The sequence below is a fragment of the Mus musculus genome, chromosome 14 (genome assembly GCF_000001635.26).
Source record: "Mus musculus strain C57BL/6J chromosome 14, GRCm38.p6 C57BL/6J".
NCBI classification, from domain to species: Eukaryota; Metazoa; Chordata; class Mammalia; order Rodentia; family Muridae; genus Mus; species Mus musculus.
In genome coordinates this window covers 62,612,912-62,622,800 of record NC_000080.6, presented here as the reverse complement: position 1 = coordinate 62,622,800, position 9,889 = coordinate 62,612,912, and positions in this window count along the sequence as shown.

The following is a 9,889-nucleotide window of genomic DNA, read 5'->3' as shown; positions in this document are numbered from 1 at the left end:
CTTGCCTTCCCCCTGGGCTTCATCCCCATGGCCTCTTGACCATGGATAGAGCAGTCCTGGCTCTTGTGCTGTCCCAGGCTCCTGTCTTATGCCTGACTTGGGCATGGGATAGGCATGTGGTGGTGGAGACTCCTGTGTCTATAGAGATGCCAGTGTGAGCTGTTCCTTTCTTGGCCAAGCTGGTTTAGGCTCTGTAGGAGCCCTGGGATCCCTCCTCCCTTGGCACTGACTGCATTTCTAAGGCTGAGCAGCTGTGCAGAGAATTGATTCCTCTGCAGAGCTTTAAGGAGACTAATTGTTTTTGTAATTGGACTTTCAAGGGAAAGCGGGAATGCCTTCTTATAAAAGCAATTGGATTCCATCCTGCTCAGAAAGCACATCGCTTCCCCAGCAGGTACGCAAACTCAGAGGCGGCTTTTACTTCCCTGGCTGGGTGTCTAAGGATGGACAGGCCCTAGGTCTCTCCTCTCACAGGGCAGTGCAGAGCCTTCTTTCCCTGAAGATTCATTTCGAGGGAAACAGCTATTTTAGAGAAAATGTAAAAGACTCAAACTTTAGATGGAACTTAAGATGTATTTTTTTTATTAACCTCCATAGTTGTTCTTAGAACCAAGGCTGTTGCCCATATGGTGTTATTCCAGCCACAAAGAGAGGTTTTCACACCAGTTAGGTCTAAGCTTGGCTGAAATAGAAACCTGAGCCCAGTAGCCCAAGCAGAGGGCCTTTTCTCATTCAAGGAAATGGTGGTTTGGGCAGTCCAGGGCCTCCCCAGAACCCTCTGGCTTCAGGCTTCTCCTTGGTTAGCATAGACTGCCTCTACCCCAAGTGGTGGGCAGGCTGTTCTTCCTCCATCTTTGCCTCTAAGGTGCAGGCCAGAACAATGACTGTAGGCAAAATACAACAGTGCATGAACATAATCCAGTGACCACATACCTGGGCACTCAGCAAATAAACTGAAAACTTGTCTCCACACAGAAGCCCACACATGAATGCTGCTAGTGGCTTTCTCCACCATTGCCCAAACTTCAAAGCAGCCAGGTATCCTTCAGTAGGTGATAGGGGAACTGGCTGTGGTACACATGTCAGTAACAGCAGAGGCTGGCAGGCGGAGGGTCACATCAAGTTCAAAGCCAGCCTGGTCTGTATGTCAGGGCTGCATGGCAGGATCATGTTTCAATACACCAAAATGTCAGGGGGCTGTGGGTGTGACTCCGCTGGTAAGATGACCACTGAGCACATATAAAGCCTTGGGTTTGGGTCTTAGCACTGCATAAACAAGGTGTGATGGTGTATAACTATAGTCACAGCACTTAGGATGTCGGGGCAGGAGTTCAAGATAGCCCTCAATTATACAGCAAGTGGAAGGGTCACCCTGAGCTACATGGGACTCTGTCTTAACCTCTCTCTACCATACCCTAACAAAAAGCAACAGCAACATGCACTAGGAGAAGAGCTAAGTCAACTGTGGTACATCCAGACAATAGAATATTAGTCAGCACTGAAAAGAAGTGAAGAGACAAGGAAAGCTTGAAAGCATCTCACTGAGCAAATGAACATAATACGAAGCTATGCTGTTTGAGCCTGACCTTCTGCTAGGCTGGGAAAGACAGAACTGTGAACAGAGAAGGAATCAGTGGCCGTGAGTGCTCGGAGGATGGAGGAATGGGGGAGCACAGAGGGTTTCAGGACAGTGAGCTATGCTGTGCACCACCGAAGTGATGGACACACCCAGTCATTACACCTTGTGTGAACCATACAACCTGTTACACTGGCACTGACACCTCTTGTACGCTGTGGACTTTGGGTGATGGCAATGCCCCAGAGTAGATACAGACAATGACAAATGTATTGCTCTGATATGTGTGTGTCTCTGTGTGTGTCTGTGTGTGTGAGGTGTGTGTGCCAGCAACAGGAACATGCCAGTGAGGGGGTGTCCAGGTATATCTGAGGGAGGAGAAAATGTAGAGCTTTTCAGTATTTTGATTGAAGTTTTGCTTTGAACCTAAAATTGCCTTAAAAAGAACCTGTGCTGTATGATATCTGTGGTTTTGTGTGTGTGTAAATGTCTGTGCTCTCTGTCTCTGTCTCTGTCTCTGTCTCTCTCTCTGGTTGTATGTGTTTATGGTATGTGTTATGGTATGTGTGTGTACATCTGTGAGTGTGGTATATGTATGTGTGTGTGACTATGTGTCTGTGGTGTGACTATTTGTGTATATGGAGTGTGTATGTCTATGGGATGTGTGTGTGACTATGGGGTGTGTGTATATCTGTGTTGGTGGTTGTATTCATCTATGGTGTGTATTATGGTATGTGTGTATATGGTATATGTGTGTGTTGGTGGTTGTCTGTGTTATGATATTTGAGGTCTGTGTGTGACTATGGTGTGATTATTGTGCATATGAGGTTTGTATGTCTATCATGTGTGTGTGTTTATGTGTGTTTTGATGTCTGTGGTGTGTGTGTCTTTGACTGTAGTATTTGTGTGTCTGTGATTGTGTGTGACTATGTTATGACGATTTGTGAATACACGGTGTGTTATGCTATAGGTTGTGTGTGTGGTGCATGCACACACATGTGCAAATGCACACCCAGGAGATGCTAAATGTCTTCCTCTGTTGTTCTCTGTCTTACTCCTTTAAGAGAGATCTCGTTCTGAACTTGAAGCTTCCCGCTTTAGCTAGCCCAGCCAGCTAGTGAATTCCCAAAATTCCCTTGTCTCTGTTCCACTGAAGCTGAGGTTACAGGCACAGGCAGCCACGCCCCATTTTCTTTACATGGATGCTGTAGACTGAATGCAGGCCCGCATACCCACTGAGCTGTCTTTCTAACCATAAAACTTGGTTGATTCAATTGAGAAATCAATAGCTTCCCTATAAATTCCTTCCACTAAACATTTTTATATTGGGTCCCCTGACCACCCCAAGCTACTTCAGACTCTGTTAGCTTTCCTGCAGCAAATCTGAAACACTTTTAACCTAGAAGGAATGAACATGGGGCTGTTGACCTGGAATGTCTGTCATAGTGTCCCTACCTGATGAATCCTTGTCCCACTAGCTCTTACACAGACTTACCAGTTACTAAGTCATGCCTCTCGTTTGAAAGGTGTTTTCTATGCAAGCCCACTGTGGTAAGTCATGCCTTTCATTTGAAGGGTATTTTCTATGCAAACACATGTGAAGGTAGCCTAGTGACATTTGCTGACACGCTCAGGATGAGTTCTCTCTCCACCTATTCCCCACAGCTCTTTTCCTCCAGGTCTTTTCAAACCCTCATGTCAAGACTAGGACCCTTGAGCCTCTCTCTGTGGTTCTTGGGGACTGCCTGGTCAGAAAAGTCCAGACACGTTCAGCATCATTGTGGCAGACACTTTGTATAAATTTAGCTGTCAGACCCTTGGGGAATCTTTCCTGTCTTGTCTCCTAGAGGAGAAGGCAGAGTATATGCATTGGGCCACTAGAACCCAGCACATAATCATGAGGAAAGGCTGCAGTAGAGAGACACCCCTACTTCACAGCGAGGGGTGGAAGATAACACCTGCAGACACATTTTTGGAAAGGGTGATGGTCTGGCTTTGGCTGTGAGATTGCTTCTCAGTGATAATAGCAGAGATGACTCCCAGATGTGTGGTTTCCCAAACCCAATCCATCGGCTCTTGGAGACTGGATACGCTAATTCATTTCTTTCAGAAATCCTTGCTGTTTAACACGGCATGCCTGAGTGGGCTGTTTGCAATCCATAACCCAGCCTGATACAATCTTAGGCAGAAACCTGGATGGAAGAAATGAAGCAGAGAGCATGGAGGGCACCCCACAGCTTCCTCAGCCTGCTTTCTGATACCACCCAGGGCTACCTGCCTGGAGGGGCACCACCCACAGAAAGCTAGGCTCTCTTACGTCAATCATCAATCAAGAAAATACTACACAGACTTACCTACAGGCCAGTCTGATGTGGAGTCATTTTCTCAGTGGGGTTCCCTCTTCCCAGACAACTCTAGCTCATGTCAAGTTAACAGCAAAGCCAATCAGCGCCGTGATTAAGTTCCTGCATTTCCAACCCCCACCCCCCCCCACCATGTGTTAGAAGTGGCATCCTAGCTCATTCCTGTCCTGTGTGAAGGACAGGCTTATTCTCCCCTACTCCACACATGTTGGGCAAGTTTTAGGGGAAGCTGACATGTCCTTCTGTGTCTTCGTGCTTTGAGATGACATTGTTCCTTTTCAGAGTCAAAGCATCTAGCCACATCTTCCCATCCACCATGTCTTGATTCACCAGCTCAAGGAGACTTGGACCTGCCTACTCTGGAATTTGTTATTTGGTGCTTACTCTACACAGTCAGGTTTTATGTCTCCAAGGACAGACCATGATCCTGGAGTCTAGCATTGGATCTCCATATACTAAGCCCCCAGGAAGTAGTATATAATACATGTAGTGTATCAAAACCTTTTGCTTACTTCTATGTGTGTGTCTTAGTTGGGGTCTTACTGCTGTGAACAGACACCATGACCAAGGCAATGCTTATGAGGACAACAGTTACTTGCTGCTGGCTTACAGGGTCAGCCCATTATCATCCAGGCAGGAGCATGGCAGGAGGAGCTGAGAGTTCTACATCTTCATCTGAAGGCTGCTAGGAGAAAGACTGATTTCCAGGCAGCCAGGGCGAGGTGCGTTAAAGCCCATGCTCACAGGGACACAACTACTTCAAGGCCACACCTACTTCAATAAAGCCACACCTCCTAATAGTGCCACCCCCTGGGCCAAGCATTTTCAAACAACTGCAGTGTGTGTGTGTGTGTGTGTGTGTGTGTGTGTGTGTGTGTGTGCCTGTGCACACATGTGGGAGTGTGTGTATTAGTTAACTCTTCCTGTGTTGTTACAAAATACTTGACAGAGGCAACTGAAGGTTTTCTCTCCTGGCTCACGGGTTAAAGTCCATCATGGCACGGGAGGCGCGGGAGGCGCGGGAGACGCGGGAGGCGCGGGAGGCATGGGGAAAGGAGGACAAAGCGAGTGGTCAGGAGCAGAGCGAGGTGAAGGCTGCTGCTCACTTTCCTTTTTTCTTTTTCTTCAGTCTGGGACCCCAGCTCAAGGGATGGTCCTACTCCCCTGCAGGTTGTGTCTTTCACAGTTAAACCTCTCAATAGACACAATCACAAATACACCCAGAGGTGTGTTTCCATGGTAATCCCAAATACAACTAACTTAACAATAAGGCTCACTATCCCTGTTAGCTAGAAACTCTCCAAACAGAAATGAGCCAAATGAGCCAGGGAAGGGAGATTGACCAGTTAAACACAGCAAAGGTTTCTGGCAAATCTGATACTCAGATTCTGTAGGTCATGGTTGGCCAGAGCACCAGTGATGCTCCTGCTAGAGGAGGTCAAAGAGTGGCTTGGCTTTGATCCTGACTGCATGCCTGCTGTGTACACTCAACCTGGGTCTCATCCCTTCAGAGATTATGGGGTAGGCCTGGCTCCCTGTACCAAGTGTTTTCCGACATTTACCCAGGAGACTGGATTCTGTTTATAGCTAAGAACTACTTCAGACGGAGGGGTTAAAGGTAGTACTGTGTGCTGACTTAGAGCAGGGTCTTTTCAGTTAGACGGACCTGTGCTTAAAACTGGGCCTTTACCATGTATGGTGGTAAGACCAATAATCTCAGCTACTTGAGGTAGGAGGATCACAGCTTTGGGGCCAGCTTGGGTTACCTACCAAGTTTAAGGTTAGGAGAGGCAATTTAAAGAAATCATGTTTCAAACTAAAAATAGAAAAATGGCTGAGGCTAATCAGTGCTTGCTTAACTTGTATGAGACCTTAGGCTCAACATTCCCAGTATCACATTAAGACTATTTGGGCCCAGTCAGCAGTTAGTTGTATGTTGACCAGATAAATTCCTTCATCTTACTAATGTTCTACCTCCTGAAGGATAAATAAATACAATGCAGCCTATCACATGGGCTGTCCTGGGAACTAAAAACTGTTAGGGCCTAGGTAAAATATTAAGGCTTCAGTGGAATGGTAAGGCCTAGGTAAAATGTTAAGGCTATTAGTTATCTGGCTAGCCTACCATTATAAGGAAACTTTCTCATATGTTTCTGCTGTTACTAGGAAACTTTCTAATGCCCTTGGAAACCAATCATGATAGAACTTAGTAGGACTGTTTTGTATAGGTACCCACGATAAACATGCACCCGAACCAACCACCCAATAGCACTTCCTGAACCTGTGTATAAGTTTTTATGATATAGGCTGCCCCTGGGATTGACCTCAACATAAGAGAGACACCTGGATCAGTAGAAGAAACTATTTGGAATAATACTTCCATTTTGAGTAGAGGTCGAGTAGAGTTTAAGTTCTCAAGACTTCCCTGGGAACTGACATCCTACTTGGCAGGAAGAGACATGCATGTGGGTAAGTAACATCTTGACATGAATATTAGACAAGGCAAGTCACTTACTGCAGTTGAATACCCCAACCAATGGGAACAGGATACGTGTACAACAAAGGCATGCTCCTAAGGAAATCCCCTATCCCCAAATCCTGATTGGTGAAATAACTTGGCACAGATGTTTGTGGATTTGGGGCTTGAAAACCTTGTAGGATCTTAACTCAGGGCCATGGTTCAGTTCCTAAATCTGAACCATGACCCTGGTTGACCCGTCCTGGGGCATGTGCTCAATAAAACATCCTTGTCTGATTGAGGTTTGTGTTTGTGTGGTTTGTGAGGTGACTCCCCAACAAAAAGAATGCAGTGGTATTTCGGACACAGGCCTGGTACGTAGTTAGTGCTCAGTGAACGAAGAGGGCTCTTCCAGCAGGTGTGTGCATGCTCCCATGTCAGATCCGTTAGAGGATTTTAGATCTTTCTGCTTGACCCAAAAGTGCAAAAAGTTGGCTTGGAAATGGTTGGAGACAAAAGCCCTTCTTTTGGTGCGCCGTACAGATGAAGTTTCTGTCTGTCTTGTTCAAGGGAACCTCTCAAGCTCTCTGGAAGGCAGCCATGGGGTCAATCCCTTGCTCCTCAGAATGTGGTGGGACGTTCTATAAAGGACTTGGGCATTCCCACAGTTTTAATTAGACCAGTGGCCCCAAAGACAGTAATGTGTATTTGTCCAGGGTAAAAGATTAACAACATGGCTATGAGGTCTCTGCAAACACATCACTCCACCCCATGTAATACAAAATGCTTCCTGTTCATCCAGATCTCTTTGTTCTTCCACCAGCGACTTTCCCTTACTGTTTAAATCTTTTATCCTAGAGACTCTCTCTATTAGAAACTGTCTTAGGGGCTGGAGAGATAGTGGTTAAGAACACTGGCTGCTCTTCCAGATGGTCCTGAGCTCAATTCCCAGCAACCACATGGTGGCTCACAACCATATGTAATGGGATCCAATGCCTTCTTTTGGTGTGTCTGAAATCAGCAACACTGTATCCACATACTTAGAATAAATAAATATTTTTTTAAAAAGAAGCTACCTACCTGGTTATTGTTTGTAGCATGCTGATTTGTGGTGCTTTACTTGGACACATGGTAAAGGGGTGTCTGCTAAAGGCTATGGGAGACATTTTCATTTCAGCAGATAGAACTTAACTATGGTGCCATCTCTATGTTGTTTAGAGGTGAGATGCAGGACTTACAGTGGTTTAATTTAAGTGAACAGGAGGTACAGACAAACAGGGCAATTGCCTAAATGCTTGGCTAAAGTGCGTTGCCAAACTGTGGTGATGTGAAGGAAGTCTGTCACATGCTATGACACGTGCATGTCATTCTAGGGTAGCTCCCATCCCTGAGTTCATTTGTCTGCATGTTTCAGGGGCCTTGTTGTTGATTTGAGTGGGACATGTCTTCTGTAGATGAATGTGTTTGAACACTTGGTGCTCAGGAGGTGGTGCTGTTTGGAAGATTGGGGTCCTTACAAGTACATTTTTGCTGCAGGGATTAGGTGACTGGGGCAGGCCTGGAGTTTTGGTTGTCCAGTCCTCATTCCTGTGGGTTCTCTGCTTCTTGACCACAAATGTAATTGTGAGTCTTCCACCATGCCTTCCCCAACATGATGGGCAGATTTCACTCTTACCTTACAAGTCAAATGGGTCCTTCCTTCCTTAAGTTTTTTTTTGTCTGCTATTTCCTCAAAGCATCAAGAATAAGAGGGCAAAGGTCATTGCCTTGTGGTTCCTTCCAAGGCAAGACTCCTTCACACCAGCTCCTGCTCCGCCCCTGTGATGGTTTGTATATGCTTGGTCCAGGGAGTGGCACTATTAGAAGGTGTGGCCCTGTTAGAGTAAGTGTGTTTCTATGGGTGTGGGCTTAAGACCCTCATCCTAGCTGCCTGAAAGCCAGTATTCTGCTATGAGTCATCAGATGAAGACGTAGAACTCTCAGCTCCTCCTGCACCATGCCTGCCTGGATGCTGTCATGCTCCTGCCTTGATGATAATGGACTGAACTCTGAATCTGTAAGCCAACCCCAACTAATTGTTGTCCTTATAAGAGTTGCCTTGGTCATGGTGTCTGTTCACAGCAGTAAAACCCCAAGACAGCCCCAATTCCAGTGAACTTTATAAAAAAGTATAAATAGAGAGAGACAACACTTGAGAATTTGGGACAGGCTTTGACCCAGATGAAATGTCACAGATCCAACTCTCATAAATGGTTTGATCCTGACCCCACCTGATTCCTTTTTATGTCTGAGTGTGCTTAACTGGTGCTGAGAGCTTTAAAGCATTGGTCCTTTGTGCACAGCGTGGGATGATATGAAATTATAAATCATGTCTCCTCTTTAAAACAAAGGTTTGAAATATTTCAGGTGCTGAGTGAGGACCTCTTAGGAAACGGATGCCCTTCACAGGTTTCATTCTCAGCTCGCCTTCCAGGACCCAGCAGTGAGGAGGAGTGGAGACCGATTCTTCTGTGGGAGCTTAGAGTGGCTCCAGCCTTCTTACCCTCTGCCTATGGACCTTTCCCCTACAAACATGAAAGACGATCAAACCATGGACATAGCAAGAGTACTTTTGATTGGATTAAATGGTTACACAAAGTGACCATGGATGGGCCAGAAACTCTGTGTATTTGGTTGACACAGAGCAGATCTTTCATGTTACATACAGATACCCACAAGTGCCATGTCAGACTCTTAAATCATGTGCCTCCCTACCCCTCACTTCTGACTACCACCAGCAGGACTTTCCTATTTAAAACAAACATAACTTACAATTACTCTGCTTAGTTAACCATGTCTAGGTCATTGTTATAGAGTAATTGTATTTCATGTGTATGGGTGTTTTTGTCTACATGTGTTTTTTGTACCACATGTATGAAATTCTCATAGAAGTCTCATAGACCTCCTGGAACTGGAGTTATAGCTGGTTGTGAGCCACCATATGAGTTCTGGGTCCACTGTAAGAACAGTGAGAGCTATTTAGCTGTTGAGTTATCTGTTCCTCTTCTAGCTTAGGAGATTAGAAGATGGAAGGTGAGTTTTCCTTCAGTTTTCCTAACAATGCAAGGGCTTAAAAAACCAGGAAGAATCCAGCCCCTATGAAATTCCTTGACCTCACAGTGTAGCTGGAGGATATCTGGAGAGGCATAAGGATGGCGTGCTCTCCCCTCCAGTTGTTGACAGTTTCACCCTCCAAGCCACTAACATGGACTGAAGTAGTAACTCAGGAGAGAAGGTGACTTTAGGAATCTGTTCTAAAAATTGTTTTTCTCTGAGAGTCTGCATTCAGATGACAAGTCATCACTAGTTTCCTCAGCCATATATGTATGTGTATCTGCACATGTATATGTATGCATATACACATGTATCTGTACATGTACAGTATATGTACCCATATATGTATATCTGCACATGCATATGTGTATACATATATGCTATATGTACATATGCATA